The 16,787-nt window shown below is 37.4% G+C and overlaps 1 protein-coding gene and 1 long non-coding RNA gene across 7 annotated transcripts in view; one reads left to right on the forward strand and one right to left on the reverse strand.

Moving 5' to 3' along the window:
- Positions 1-16,787, reverse strand: part of LOC137211263 (uncharacterized) — a 163,535-nt gene that overhangs the window by 59,349 nt on the left and 87,399 nt on the right. Inside the window, exon 5 of one of the 5 annotated variants that reach the window (XR_010936996.1) lies at positions 1-3,191. The exons of 3 other annotated variants lie outside the window; for them this stretch is intronic. This is a non-coding gene — a long non-coding RNA (uncharacterized lncRNA). One more of the 5 variants, XR_010936997.1, reaches the window with a different exon arrangement.
- UBL3 (ubiquitin like 3) overlaps positions 1-16,787 on the forward strand; it is a 70,808-nt gene that overhangs the window by 36,884 nt on the left and 17,137 nt on the right. The gene's annotated exons all lie outside the window — the stretch shown is intronic.

Raw genomic sequence — 16,787 nt, forward strand, 5'->3', positions numbered from 1 at the left:
ATCTGTTTTTTTTTAATAGCAAAAGAAAAAAACTCTTCTAACTTGCAGTTTTACATCTAGATATAACTTTCGAGATCATTGAATACAATCAGTACCTCCCTAATCAGAGAACATGGACAATAGATGCTAGTTTACATTTTTACAAACAGATATAGAGTTTACAAAATACATTCACATACTGTCTCATTTGAGCTTCAGAATAGGTTGTGAGTAGTTAGGGTATTCTCTGTATGTAAGCCCTGATCTAGCCACCAGGCATGTGACCTTGGGTAAGTCATCTGCAGAACGAGAAAATGAGGGTGGTGTGAATATCCAGTAACTTAATATATATCAAAACATTTTTCAGACTCTGCAGTATGAAACAGTTGTTGATAGTAGTGATGTTACAACTAAGAAACTTAGCTCCCAGAACAGTCAAGTAATATGTCTGGGATGTCACAGCTATTAAGTGCTAGGTCTGATAACCAAACCCAGGCTGTACAGTGAACTGGAAAAACCTTCCACTTAACTTTGGCAAGATATTTAACCTCAGTTAAGCCTCAGTCTGCTCATCTGGAAAATAAAGATAATATCTGCTTTATATAATTATAGTTAGCACACTTTCTGACACATGGTAAGTAGTAAATCCTATTGTTATCACCACCAACAATAATATCAAGCATGTCAAAAATTACTAGAATGGTAGTTTGATAAGTCTTACAGGTTTTTTAATTCTTTGCTGAATTCCCTCATTTCAGAAGTAATTCACATATATGTTGTATAATAGCTGTGCTGCAGCATAGTAAGACCACTTAGAAGTGGTTTGTTTTCCACGTTATTTTCTAATTGTACATGCTTCAGGCTACCTTATTCAGATTTAAATTATGAAAATAATAATGGTTTAAAGACTGAAACATTTGTAGAGTGATTGCAGACATTCAGAGGACCTTGAGTCTTTGGAATAAGGATTGTTAGCAAGCATGTGGAATGCAGCTGCTGCTTTTTAGGGTTACCTCTTCAGTGGTTGCTATGGCTTGTTAGAGACAGCATCGTGATCCTGGTAATCATGGTATTTTCCTCTTCCTCTCTAATGGCCCCCTAATGATTTTATTGACGCACTTTAGGGAGAATGATTAGCTGGTTCCGTACTTGTACCATGCCTTCATTAAGGATATTTAATAATGCTGCCACAAATACCCACTCTGTAAAAAACTGGCCAATGGTGAGAGGAAGTAGAAGGAAGTACAGACACAGAAGGAATTGAAGTTCTTGTGTTTCCTGTCCTTAAGGAGTTTATAGTCTAAATAGGAGTTACATGTTTAATTGATGCTCAAAGGATTAATAGGCCTAAATGTATGGCAAACCTCATATACAAGGCAGGAAATCACTGAGCAAGGTTAGGAAAAGGACAAATGAAGGATAGCCATTTTATTCGACTGAAGCGAATTATTCCTTATATATAAATACGAGACTAACAGCACTTTAAGGTCTTAGAATTTAGAGTAAATGTTCATACTTATTTTATCTGATCTTTGCAGTAGCCATTACAGGTAAAGTAACAGTCATTAAAGTGCCTCCCTGATGCATGTAGGTAATGTATGTAATGTGAATTAAATAACAGATTTGAAAACATATTGGGGAACGTCAGGAGGGAATTAGGAGAGTAGTAGTCTCCAGCACTATCCTGGCCTAACGTAAACGTGTTAGGAGACCTTAAAGAAGATGAGGGGTATTCACCAGAGAACCATATGTTGATGAAAACGTCCTGTGGAGACATTACCCTCCTTTAATTCTAAGATTCTGTCTGTACTCCTAAAACATATTTTACTCACCAACTAAGCTTGTGTTGACTGTATTACATCTCATTCACAAAATAACAAAGCATCTAGCATATACTCTTCCTCCTTCCTTTCCTTTTTTGTGACCTGAAGAAATGTACAGTTTTGTTGGGGAGACAAAACAAAGACCAACCAACAGAGCACGGGTGCACAGAACACACGGGTGCACAGAACACACGGGTGCACAGAACACGGGTGCACAGAACACACGGGTGCACAGAACACGGGTGCACAGAACACACGGGTGCACAGAACACACGGGTGCACAGAACACGGGTGCACAGAACACACGGGTGCACAGAACACACGGGTGCACAGAACACGGGTGCACAGAGCACATGGGTGCACAGAACACACGGGTGCACAGAACACAGCATATGGGGAATAAGAAAAACACGTTAAGATTTTTTTTGTCTTTAGAGCCTATTTGATTAGGTGGTGTTTTCGTAAGGTATTTCTACTAATAAATATGTAAATGATTAATGTGTAAGTACATGAACTGCTTCTTCCATGGCACTGTAATTGAAATGTCAGTTGTTAAAGAAAAGAGACACTTACATGTTCTCTTTACGTGGCAGGGACTTCCTGCCCTCAAGTTTTTTCCTAAAATTTTCCTGTCATTTCCTTAAATCTAGAATAGGAAACCCTTGGGGAACAGCCGCTGAATTTAGAACAGTACCTAATTAAAAAGCTGAAGGAATCTGCAAATAATACCTTTTAGGAGAATGGCCTTACCAGTTGTGATCAGAATTCAGACCAAGTCATGAAAAAGAGCCAAGATTATATCCTTGTTAGTTTATCACCTAAAAGAACTGTGGCTCCAAAAGGTAGAAAATATATGGAATACATACAAACCAAGTTCAGGGTTCTTATATATTTACATGGGAAGACATTCACATATCTTAAAATTCAGATAAATGCCACATCTAATCAGTATTGTAGCCACCCGAGTAGAGTTATAGATTTCTTTGAGTAAACAGAAAAATTAAGCATATATACATTAATAGTAAACCTGAATCTAAGGGTCAGAGTCGTCCCACTCAAGGTAGCGGCACTATTCATATTGAACGGATCGTTGATTATTTTGAGTTTTTTTCATTTTTTATTATAATTGTTGACTGCAGAGGCAGATGATTTGTATGTATATGTTTGACAACTTTCTGGCAGGTAACGGTCAGTGTCTCGTTTGGAGGTCAGGAAGACATCCTTTAGGTTGGAGGCAGGCTGCTGAGGGACCTGTCTCCTTCTCTAAGTTCTGGCGTCATTGATGCAGCAGCTATCCTGCAGGTTCAGTGGGCAGTTGTGGTTGCAGGCAAGGGTCTGTCCCTGGGCCTCTCTGATCTTGAAGAAATCTTAACAGCTGAGATGGTAGCCCTAAAAGTTTCATGGGAAAGTTATCCCAAAATTGGTTGTGACGGTATATTTTTTTATTAGACAAATGTCTTTTACTTCCTGGAAGATTTTGAATTAAGTTTAAAAAGAATACACAAATAAGCAATCTCTCCATATTTGGCAGTTTGTGTAGTTTTCATAGTTAAGAGAATTAGACGTCTTTGAATAATAAGACTGCCTTATAATTATAATTTAAAAAACTTTTCATCATAGAAAGTTTCAGACATTCATAGAAGTGGAAAATATAGTCTAAAGGACTCCTATGTACCTATTACCATGCTTCAACAATTAAGAACATGTATACCATTCTTATTATACCTATTCACCACCATCCTCCCCCAACAAGTTGTTTTTAATAGAGTATTTTAAAACAAATCCCAGGTTTTTGGTCATTTTTCCTTAAATTCTTAAGTATGAATCTCTAACAGATAAGAATCTATATAATCATGACTTCATTAGCACAGTAATTCCTTAATAACATTTACTCTGCAGTCCGTATTGAGATCTCCCTTATTTTACTTAAGAGTTGGTTTGTTCAAATTAAGATCTAAAAGGGTTTGCACGTTGCATATGATTATGTCATTTGAGTATCTTTTATTCTCTTAGTTCCCTCCCTCTTTAACCCCCTTTCTCTCTCTCTTCCTATGCCATTGACTTGTTGGAAGAGCTGGACATATGTCTTGTACAATGTACTGCATTTTGGGTTTGGTTTAAGTTTTGCTTTTTCATAGTGTTATTTTATTTCTTCCTCTATTCCTCAGTTTTCCTGTAAACTGGTATTGAAGTCTAGAGACTCAATTAGATTGAGGTTCAATGTAATTCCAATTCTTAAAAATTGAGAAATAATTCACATACCATAATATTCACCCTTTTAAAAAGTGTACAGTTCAGTGGATTTTTTCGAATGTTCACAGAGTTGTGTAAACATCTTTTTAAGGTATCTTTAAACAGAAACACATATAAAATCAGGTTATGTATTCATTGGTTGATGAAATTGTTACCAGAGGCTCACAACCTAACCCTAATAGTAGTGGCTCAGTATCCTCTTACTCAGTGTTCATGAAACTGTGTAGAACAGAACTACCGCGTATAATGAGAATCACCATACCTAGGACTGGAATTGCTGGATTATAGGACAGCTCTGTGTTTAACGTTTTGAGGACCTGCCAAACTGTTTTCCAGAGCGGCTGTACCATTTTACATTCCCCTCAGCAATATTTGAGGATTCCAGTTTCACCACATCTTTGCCAACACTCATTGTCTATTGTTTTGGTTATAACCATCCTAGTGGGTTTGAAATGATATCTTATTGTGGTTTTGATTTTGATTTCTCTGATGGCTGACTAAATGATGCTGAAGTCAATGTACTTACAATGTAAAATATGTAATTGATATGATGTTTTTTTGCTTGTGATTTCTAAGATAAACACTTATAAGTATTTACATTACTGTGACATTGACAAGAATTTAAGGTTCATGTTTTTATAAGTTTATTTTATTAGTTTTATAGAAATTATTAAGTAATTGGGAAGATTTGCTATCAGGTAGTTGAAATATGTAAAAAGGAAAAAAATCTATTGAATTTATAATTGCAGTTTAAAATTTAAGAAGTTAATCAAAAGTCAAGTGATACATTTTGACAGATTTGTAAATTGAATAAAAATTAAAGGTAATTTTAGAAGCTAGAACTAACTTGGAGACCCTGTCTCTTCATTTCTTTCTCTGTAGTTTGAGTCATCGCTGAGCGCTCTCTCCATCCTCCAGCCCTTCGCCCCTGCCCCTGCCTTCTTGTCTTCACAGAACAGCTAGTCCAGAACTAGTCCTGTATGCGCACCAGTGAATCTTCTGGATTTGAACCTCTGTTAGTAGTTCCTTTGTTTCCTGGGGTGAGGAGATGGTGCTCCAAGATTGGTGTTGCCAAGAGCAGTGGAGGGGGAAATTGACAGAAAATGAACAGATGATGCTATCAAGCCCCCAGTAAATACAACATAGAAGACAACATTAAGAACAGGAATCAGAGTTATTCAATTTAGTGTATTTCTGGAGTGGTTAGTAGAAGTCATCGTAATTGTTCCTCCGTTTAACTTCCTGATAGAGATTATTTATTGATTTGTTTTTACTTTTATTTTTAAAAAGCAGGACAACTCAGATTTGTTTATTTAGGAAGCATACATTTTGGAGACAAATGGAGTAGTCCAGGGGCTTCAGCCAGGGACCAGGGGCTCTGACCACGAACACTTATCCTGAAGTAAATTCTACGTGCACATATGTGAATAATTCATTAAATAATAGTGACTGAGTGAAGTAACGAAACCAGCCTCAGAAGAATCTTTTAAAGTGTCAGATGAGTCATTTGAAGTAAAAAACCATGATGTACTTTTAAAACTTTGGATGCTCTGCAGGCTGAACTAACTAAAACTTGTCAATAATTATAGGAAATTTAGCCTAGTGGCTGAAAGTGCAGGCCCTGGAACCAGGGTTGGATTGAAACCCAGCTCTGGTACTTCTTAACCAGGTTTGGGTAGGTTATTTAGTCTCTGCTTAGTTTCCTCCTCTGTAGACACGGGCGTAGTAATAGTAACTTTCCCGTAGGGTTGGTGTGAGGATCAAATGAGTCAACATAGGAAAAACACCTAAAAGATGATCTGGCACACAGTAAGAGTTATGGGTGTTTGCGGTTACTAATAATGTTACTGCTTTTCACTGCATATTAGGTGTATTTTAGTCATATTATTACAATAGATTAAATAGACTTAGGAATTCGCTGGGAAACTAACTGCCGTAAATAGCCTTTTTTCTATAGAAATGTAATCCAGGTTTCAAACAGTGGATTTACACGTGAAGCCTTGGGACATCAAAGCTTATAAATGAGAGGTGGTTAGGATCCAGATGACTTAGTATTTGCTAGATTAAAGTCACTACCAGGAGAGTTGTTCCTCGAAGGCATGAGGTCCTGTGCACATAAAAATTTATGTATATGTGATCAAAACCACTAATTCCATTCATGAGTGAGTAGCCTGAATACTTGAATGTGAAATGAGTGTTTGCAGTCTTATCATTTAGGAGTGCCAAGAAAGACTGTTTGGGCTCCAGGAGGTAATAATCATAACAGTAACTTTGGGTAGAATTCTGCCTTTGTTAGTTGTAGTCCTGATGCATTTAGTTCTTCCCCACAACTGCTGCAAGAAAGCATAATCAAATGCATAGCATTGTGGAATTACTTTTGAAGAAAACGGAAAAAATAATTTTTTTATATTCCCTAAGAAAGCAATTTTTATGCCCTATTAGTACTTTCTAAAACGGAAGATAGAGTAAGGACAGTATGTTAGGGATTGGTAATTGTTCAAACATTAACGTCAAGAATCTTCTGAAAATAAGCTCTAATATAAGAAATCAAAGTGATAGGAACACTGTTATTAAGTTCTTACAATGAGAGATCAAGAGACTCATTATATATCTTTCCCAGACTTTTGTATCTATTTTATGGTGTTCGTTACTCTGAGCTATTGTTGATATATGTTAGAAACTTCTGAAATTCCTCACTTATTCTTGTGGATTTTGTTTAATAGACATGAGCGTAGGCTATTTTATTGATTTAAAAAATAGAGCATTGCTCAGCGTATAGCATATAGTCCAAGTCAGAAGATAGTCATACTTAACTGACCTGCGCCAATTTATTTGGATTTCTAACTATCTTCTGTTTTTTTATACCTTAGACAATTTTTCTTTAACTCTGAACCTAAGTTTCTAAATTTGCAGAAAGCGTAAGTGATATTTTCTAGCTCAGTGCCAGGGGTTCTTTAGTTCTTGAATTGTTTCTCTGGCAAAGATGCATTCTACTCTTTTCATGTCCATGTTTCTAGACAATTGTCTAATCTGCTCATAACAGTCTTTCCTCTTTATAAATATTCCTTCTTTTGCTCTCTGTTAGTCATTTACTTTTTCCCAGGAGTTCATCTGCCCTTTTCCTTAACTATTTCTTTGTAAAATTTTTCCTTTTAGTTTTAATTTGTACTTTACTACTGTGTAGTTTTCTTCTTTATTTCCCCTCTTTGAAACCATCTGCTGCCACTGCATTTGCTCTCTGTATTGTAATGCTAAATGTTTTGATGCTGCTGGATTTATATTTATATTCAGTAACAACTTTTATGAACATACAGTTCTTGTGTTTTTTTAAATGACTAGCACGATGCCTTCACCCCCAATGATGAACACTTAGTGATTGCGTTAATTAATAACGTTCTTAGCGTAGATGGTACACCCTGCATAGATGCAGAATTTTGTGCTATATTTTCCTCATAATTGTACTTAATATTATATGCTGACGTTGATGCATTTACATGTCTGCCTTTTTCATTTCCTGCTTGTTTTGTAGAGTTCTGCTGCTAAATAATTTTGTCACACTAAACCTACGTAAAATCATTTATTATGGTTTTAAAATTTAATAAATAATAATGAATAAAACAGTTATATTCAAGGAAGAATTCATGAGTATTCCAGAGACATTAATTTATAAATGAGAACCTCAATGTTAAGAGCACATGAGGTTGTGGCTATCTGGGGCACCACTGAGTGACAGTATCACTAGGCACAGGTTGATGCAAATTGTCTGTGTGAGCTGAATAGGCCTGTGAAGCACAGGCAGCCTGGAACAATCGTCGTCTTCATAGCCAGACAGAATGTATTCTTCTTAAACAGGAGAGTTTGCTATCACTTTTGAATAATGAGTTGACTACAAACATACTGTAAAGAATAGGATGATTTTTTAAAATGTCTTTTTCTTTTTTCCCTCTTCAGGGTAACTGTTTTTTATTATCACTATGGGCTGTTTCAGGGCACGTAGTCCATGATAGTTGTGTGTGGAAAACAGTGAGTCTATCATCACCTAACTGTGTATAATAGTAAAAACATTAGAATACATATTTTTCTTGGTATTGTTTTCTTGGTAGATCCACTTCCTGGTTATACTTGAAGTATCCTGTTACGTTACATTATTGAAATATTTTAGGAATGTTGGCTGTAGTCTGGCATATTCTGGTACATTATTCATTCATCTTCCAGTATATTAAATACATAGTATTTTTCAGGCACGGTGACTGAGGTTAACTATATGAATTAATTTAAAATGCAATTTTCGTCTTTAGAGCTAAAAGTAGGATTTAGTTGGGAAACAAAACCCAGCCAAAGGCTCATCTCCAAAATTGTTTTGTCGCACACACATAAGCAACTGTGCTTGTGTATGTTAAGTTAGCAACTTATGAAAGAAGAGAACTATGAAGTTTTAAGATTGATTTTGCCACCCTCAAGGACCATGATTTAATTGGAGAGTTAAGACACGACATAAACTGTATCTTCCTACAATAAATGATATGATATATGTAGGATGACCTTATTATTTATTGTCTAGATTGAGATATTTCTGCGAGTAAAAGGGGGCACTGTGCATCATAATAGCGAGACAACAATTATACAACAACGATCACAATTCTTCCAGGCAAACGTGGACACATAGGGCCACCCCAGTACACACCCATGATTGGGTAGAAACTCTGAGGTAGGAATGAGCAGTGTAGGCTGAAGTTGTCACATAGGCTTCAAAGGAGACGTTAGAACTGAAAGAGAGGAATCAGGAAGTCATTCTTGTGATTCTCGCCAGGATAGGATTCATAATGAATATATCAATTTGGCTGGAGTAGAAATTTGCCTAGGGAAATAGTATTACAGTCAGCCCTCCATATCTGTGGGTTCCGCATCCGTGGGTACAGAGACCCTAAGCCTACTTACTGTACTATGTCATTTTGTGTAAGGGATATGGGTATCCGCCACGGCCCTGGAACCCCAATCCGGTGGATACCGAGGGACAGCTGTGGTTGGATTGGACTGAGAAGTTTCGACCGTGACTATGTGATCTTGAGAAGTTACTTCACCTCCGTGTCCCCATTTACCATCTATAAGATGGAGACAGTAGTACCTGTCTCACAGGGTTGTACGTTCACGAGCTGCATACTTTCATGCAAAGTACTGTGTAGCACGTTCCAGTGATAAGTAAATGTTAGCTACCTGTAGCACACTGACAATTTTAATTGCCAAAAATGTTTGGGAATGTGCAGGGTGGATTGGGGGTGAGAGAGGCAGCAGAGAGAACCTGAAAGGATTTAGTAACAGAGAGGGGAGAGGAGAAAACAGGGCAGAGTAAATGATGACTCTGAGCTTTCAAGCCTGAGTGACTGGGAGACCGGGAGAGCTGAGCAGAAATAAATAAGTTGGGAGGGAAACCTGTTGTTTAGGAAGGGATAAGTTCAAATTTAAACATATGATTTTGAGGGGACAGCAGGCTCTCTAATTAGAAATGGTGGCCGACAGTTGGAGAAGTGAAAGTGGTCCTCCATGGAGAATGGGGGTGTCCCAAGCAGGGGCAGCTGAGGCCTTGGGTGTGGATGAGGATGTCTCCTGGATAGGGTGTTGGAAAGAAAAGATTGATGAGGGAACATTGGAAAGCCCGTATTTGGAGTAAGTGCAAGAGGAAAGAGAACAACTAAAAAGAGGTTCAAAGGAACAGGAAAAGTATTCTCCAAAGTATGTTTTACTGAACACTAGATCTGTGGGATGGTAACAGGTAATATGGGAAAGAAAATTGGTTCTGTGGTTAAAAACTACAACTGTTTGAAAGTTAAATGAATTTGTTCATTGCACGAATTCTCTGGGTTTTTAATATGTTAGCATACCTGGCAAATCTCCAAGAGGGGAATATATGAAGTAATGTTTTACAGATTTATCCGATCACTTGAACCCTTTTCTCCCCCAGAATACTTAATGGATGCTAGTGTTCCAGAAAACACATTCTGGGAATTATAGAAGCCTAACAAGGAAAGATTTTCAAGAAGGAAGGAGTTAAACTGTGCCAAATGTTGCAGAAAGACTAAGGAACATGAGAAATGAGAGGAAGCTATCTATACTTGATGTTTTTTATTAGATGGCCCTCGGTGACCTTCACGAGTACAGTTCACTAGTGTGACTTCAATAGGCACTGGTTTATAGGGAATTAAAGATAAGAGTTAGTGATGTGACGAGGAAATCAAGGCAGTGGGTTTACATCATTACATCTCTGTTAATTCAAATATGAAGTGTGACGGATAGGAATAACTTGGTCATTAGTGAATGTTTATATATCCTATGCATTTTTATTATGCATAATAAAATGGTTATATTTCTAAATAACATGCCCTTTTTGTTTAATGTTAATCATATATTAGAGCTGGAAGGGACTTTAACAGTCATCTGGGACAATCCCTCAGAGAACTATTAAGTTTTTCTTTCTTAGGGCAAAGGCACCCATTAAAATTATTTTCTTTTCTAGCCACAGCCAGACCATCAAGTCTAAACCATTTTCCTCATGTTTTTTAAAAAGTGGGAGGGACTTCCCTCGTGGCACAGTGGTTAAGAATCTGCCTGCCGATGCAGGGGACACGGGTTCGAGCCGTGGTCCGGGAAGATCCCACATACCATGGAGCAACTAAGCCTGTGCGCCACAACTGCTGAGCCTGCGCTCTAGAGCCCGCGAGCCACAACTGTTGAGCCCACGAGCCACAATTACTGAACCCCGTGCACCTAGAGCCCATGCTCTGCGACAAGAGAAGCCACCGCAGTGAGAAGCCCACGCACCACAACGAAGAGTAGCCCCTGCTCGCTGCAACTAGAGAAAGTCCACATGCAGCAACGAAGACCCAATACAGCCAAAAATTAATTAATTAATTTTTTAAAAAAGTATATGGGAAAGATAAGATTTATCAATTGTGTGTTTTTAATGGGTCCATCTTATGTGAATTTTACTCTAATATTAAAGACCATTTTGGATATGTACTGTCCTTTCATTTGACAGTGATGCAGATATTTAATTCACAGTTACGCTGTAAAGAGGAAAGTCATTTTGACATCCTCTAACAGCAGGTGTAGATAATTTTAATTAAAACTGTTTCAGCATTTTTTGGTGATAAAATATGCCATAGAACTGATGTCTGATTTTCTGTTCCATGCAAATCAGGCTCTGCATCAACACAGCACGCCCGACAAATTTGAAAATCCGTACTGAGCGAGGTAGGCTGGAGTGGTCACACAAACTACTCCTGTGTGCCATTCAAGGAAACAAACTTGAATTTCAGTGACCTTCCTGCCTTAGCCTCACTGTCTGTGGAGGTGGGTGAATGCTTGAGAGCAAACTCAGAGTACTGGAGAGCTACTGGTCATCTTTGTATCTTCTGCAGCATCTAGCCTAGTTGCTTGTTTAACAGACATTTGTGTGTTCAGTCTCTGGGAATATCAGCTGAAAGTAGAAGTCTTGAATACTCTGATATAGACCCCTGTTCCCCTTGGAAATTCACAAATTCATTTTGGCACATGAAAGATTCTGAGAAGTTTTGCAGTGAGGAAACTTTGAATTTTGTTTTATAAATTTTGTGTGTGTGTTTAGATTGTAGTAAAATACATATAATATTTACCATCTTAACCATTTTTAAATGTGCAGTCCAGTGGTATTAAAGGCATTCCTAGTGTTCTGCAACCATCACCACCATCCACCTCCAGAACTCTTTTTGTCTTGAAGAACTGAAACTCTTTACTCATTAAACAGTAACTCCACATTCCTCCTTCCCCAAGCTCCTGGCAGATACCTTGTTTGAATTTTTTAACCTGGCACTTCCAGACTTATTTTACGGTAAATGAAAACTCTTTTCCTCTTGACATTTACTTATATTCTCTAGAAGTTCCATCATTCAGAGAAATGCAGGATTAGTTTTCAGCTAGTATGTAGCAGATAAGGAGTATTTTTGCCTCAAAAGTTGCCTGACTCCGAAGAGAAAAGCAAGCCCTTCTGGAGTGCCTATCTGAATAAGACGTAAGTCCAATATTTTGAAAGCTCTAGAGGAGACTGGGAGGGTGGTTTAGGGAGGCATTGAAGTTATGCTGGAGCAAACCCTGACCTAGGAGAGAGGCTTGTGTTCCTGTTCTGCTTTGCCACTAACTAGCTAGGCTTCCAGGGCCTTTTGCCTTGTCTGTTTCCTAAGAGCTGGATGAATCCTGAGACTCCCTGCAATCTTAAAAGTTGAATGATTGAGGAATACTGTAAAAGGCATAGGATTTATAGTACCGAGAATTTGATAATAGCTTAGAAGAAGTAGGAGGAAGAGCATCTGGGAGTTGACACCCACAGGAACCTCAAATGTAACCTGGCACACACCTCAAATAATGGCAAAGCCAAGACAAGTGTAAGAAGTATAGATGTCTGAAAGATTCATGCTGTGTCATACCTGGATTTATCGGAGTAGCTAGGTGATTAGAGAGAAGAGACAGTGCTATATAGTAGGTGCCAAAATACAATGTATGTAAGGAAAAGTTCTAGTACTTAGTTGGTATTCAATAAATATTAGTTTCTTCTCTCATGATTTTAGGCTGTTAGCCAAAAAACTTAACACCATTGTATTTCCACTAAGGAGAGATGGGCACAGAAAAAACCTGTCACCTTCCTGAAATACATGAAAATATATATTATGAATATAGAAAAAGTTCTCTCCCTTCCCCAGTGTCCTTTATTGCTTTGCTTTTGCCATTTCCCTTTCTCCTGTCTGTAATTTAATATATTAAGTGCTTGGTTGACAGAAACAATTGTACTGAACTGTTGTTCTTATTAAAGTGAGTTATAAGACCTAAAAATCCTCAAAACAAGGGTTTCCCTGTATACAAACCCAGTGTCCCAAAGAGAGTGCTTTACTTTCATTCAGAGTTGCTGTTTAGTTGATAGTATGTATAGGAAATCAGACTGCTACTATTTCATATTGAAATCTTGTTAAAGCAGCTAGTTTGTATCCTATTTAGGGGCAAGCTTTAAAGGCATATCCTATAGTCAGGTTTTAAAGTGATGCAAAATCATAATTTAATTCCATTACTACCATGTTTTATAAGTTTATAGGATTTAGAACTTGAAGGAAAAATTATAATGTTAAGAATAATTTTCAAGAATTCTCAATATGTTATCCAGTTTTCTCATGGAATTTTAATTTTATCCAAGTTTCCCAAACTTATTTTAAAGTAAATGTACATTATAAAGTATCTAAAGAAAGAGCACCATGTGGTTAGTGTTACATGACTTACTAAACTGATGATGGTTGTGATGACGATGGTAATAGGTGACTTGTGATAAGATGTGCCAGGCACTAAATGCTGCACAAATTTTAAGCTACATTGTTTGATTTTAAATTGTACTTATAAGAACTCAGCATTTTCTTTGTTTCTTCACTGATGGAAAAAAAAGTCAATCTATATAGAAAGCAAGTAGGCTAATTCACTATTATTATCAATTCATTTTTATTGTCCAGCAGCTTCTTATTCATGTTCAGTGGTCAAAAAATAATGAATATAAACAGTTGATGGGTTCATGTAATTCAAAAAGCGTTAAGTGTTGCTTTGGGATGTAGTTCTCCTACGTTTTTAAATGAGTCAAGTTCTGGAAATTAACATTCCACGTAACATGAGATGTTGTAAAAGTTTTACTTGGGACTTAAGCTAGAGAACTCTCTGACCTCCCCTTTACCTATTTTTCAGGGTAGGTAAGTGTTTCTACAATTAAAAATAAGGAATCCCACTGAGTTTTTACCTCTAAAGATTTCATATTTCATGTATATTAGACTCTACATCATTTTAAGTGTTAAAAGGAAGATAGAAACAGATCCCATAGTTTTAATCCATTTAGCAAGTCTCAGTGTACCTGAGTTTATGACTACATAATACAAGTAAATTCCGAGACAAGAATTCAGGTGTATTTTCTTAGAAGTTAAAATCTGTTTTCATGAATGCCTGACCTTATATTAACTTCTTCACAAACAGGACTGCTCCTTCATTCCAGTAGAATGTAGGAATGCTGTCTTGGCTTCTTCAGTTCTATTTTGAAATTCTTTTCCTGCTCTTCTTTCAAAAATTTAGTTTTATCGTTTCATCCAGGATGGTTAGGCTTGGGAGAATTTTTTATGCCATCCCCTCTCAAACATATAAGCCCAGAGTGTGTGTGGACTCGGGTAGGGAGCATGGGGCACCGAGCGCTCTGACCAGAAGGAACAACCTGGGTAAAGGCCTTGAGGCAGGGAAGAACTGGGCGATTTTGAGGAACTGAAAGAAGGTACCTGTCATTGGGGCATAGTGGGGGCAAGTGTGATCTAGATGACAGAGAATAATCATGGAGACCATGGTGAGGAATTCGCCAGGACCACCTGGTTTGCTTGAGCAGAATGGCAGACAGCGGGTTCTGGGTTGTTAGTGCACTGGGTTCAGCTCTCAGCTTCCCACTTGCTAAGGTCTCTACACTGCTTCCCACAGCTCTGAAATGTGGGTAGGAACAGCTGCATCAGAGCCTGGCTAGACTAGTGCTAACTAGGTGCCTGTGTAGTAAGCCACGCAAAAGATGGCAAGCTGGTAGCATTTTTACTTCTTTACCCGACCCTGGAGTCTCCAGCTCACAGGCTCTCCTTTCTGTCCCCTTTTATGTTCATTCAGCAAATATCTGTTGAGCATTTTGTAGCCACGCCTGTCCTCCATAATCATGTTTGCATGTCTCATAGCTTCAAGGGTGTGAAATCCTCCAGGGGTTTCATATTAAATGTTTCGTAATCCAGGCACCGAACATAGTGTCTGTTTCAGAAAAGTTTGAATAAAACAACTAAAAGAAAGTTTCTGAAATACATAATTATCATATTTAAGCACTGCAGTTACTTGAATAATTTGTTTTAAATCAGTCCTGTGTAGAAACATGAACACATTCCTCCTTCATTCCATTTTTCTTTAACATACAGTTAACAAAAATTCAAAATATGCCATTTATAAAAATCCGTAACTCTAGAAAAGAAATGCTTATCTGTTTTCAACTTCATACCTTGTCTTAAGTCAATGGTCGGTTTATATTTTTTCCTCTAGATCAAGTAGCTATTTTAATACAAGATTCTGTTTTAAAAAGCGCTTTTCATCTTCAAATGAAAATAAGAAAAATAAGTAGAGACAAACATAATACCATATCAATTTTTAGCAAGTTGAGCGCTTGTTTTTACATCTTTTTATTTCAAGGTAATTATGGATTCACATGCAACTGTAAGAAATAGTACAGAAAAATCCCATACACCCTTCACCTACTTTTCCCTAATGGTAGTATCTTATAACTAGTACAGTAGCTCAACCGGAAATTGACGCTAATAAAATCCACAGACTTTATTCGGATTTCTCCAGTTTTGCGTGCACTCATTCATGTCTGTGTCTTAGTTCTGTGCAGTTGTATCACACGTGCAGATTCATGTGCCACTTACACAGCAGCACACATTGCAGTTCCACGCCCGGGATCCCTGTGCTTCCTTTACAAACACAGCCACTGCCTTCCCTTCTTCCTAAAACCTGGCCACCACTCGTCTCTTCTCCATCTCTACCGTAGTCATTTCAAGAACATTATATCAGTGGAATCATACAGTATGTAGCCTTTTGGATTGACTTTTTTTTTTTTTTTAACTGGGTATAATCCCCTTGAGATAAATTGAGAGCTTTTAAAAAGTGATTTTCAAAGAAAGTCTAACATCTTTCCCACCGGCCACTTATTCATCCTTTAGCAAAAAAGGCAGGAATGAGCACTGCAGAGGCAAAGGTGCTTCCCTAGGAAGTGGAGTAGCGTGCCCCAGGACTCAGTTTACTCCTCAGAGACTCTCAGGGAAGTCAGGAGTTCCTTTTTTGATCAACATGTTGATCTTTTTGTAGAAAACAGTCATATTTTCATATTTCTTTTACAGGGCATGGTCCATCTCCTATTGCCCGTTTATATTCCAGTTAGTCCCATCTTCCATGCCCCCTCTTTCCTTCCTCTAAATTTTTCCATCCTGACCAGTTGAAAACAAATTGTTGAGTGAATTAAGCTCTAGATGAGATTTCTCCAAATTGATATAATGTCACAAATAGGAATGGCAATCAATTTGACCGAAAACTTTTTTTTTAACTTGAAATTACATGCATGGAAGAGCTTCTGTTGTTTCCATTGGCCTTACGGGAAATTATCATGGTAGTTCTGCCACACTAATAGTCTTGTTTTGATTTGTTTTGCCTCAAAAGTAATTATAAAATATATAATTCATTTGGATGACCTAAGTGCCATCCCTTGGGGATTTCATTACATAATAGGAGCTCCGTCTCATACCAAGTCATTGAGTCCTAATTAACAGTTTTGTTTTTAGATAAGTATGTATATCAGTATATCACATTTTAAGCTGTAAATAAGAGTGTTGTAATCCGTCGATGTGTTGAGAATCCCACTACCTCATGAGCAGAGGTTCTTTTAAGGTATTTTATAGATTGATTTGGCTTCAAAGAAGTAAAAAGGTCTTTCATTAATGAGTATTTAAATAATTAATACATAATCTTCTAAAAGAAAATTCCTACAAAGAAATTTGTAGGAATTGCTATACATTTACTGAGGGGAGCTATAATTGACATCACTTATCTGAATAAGCCTGAGAGATTCTAACTATAATATAAGAACAATTAACTGCTGACCAGCCTGTGTAG

This window comes from Pseudorca crassidens, chromosome 18 (genome assembly GCF_039906515.1).
Source record: "Pseudorca crassidens isolate mPseCra1 chromosome 18, mPseCra1.hap1, whole genome shotgun sequence".
NCBI lineage: Eukaryota > Metazoa > Chordata > Mammalia > Artiodactyla > Delphinidae > Pseudorca > Pseudorca crassidens.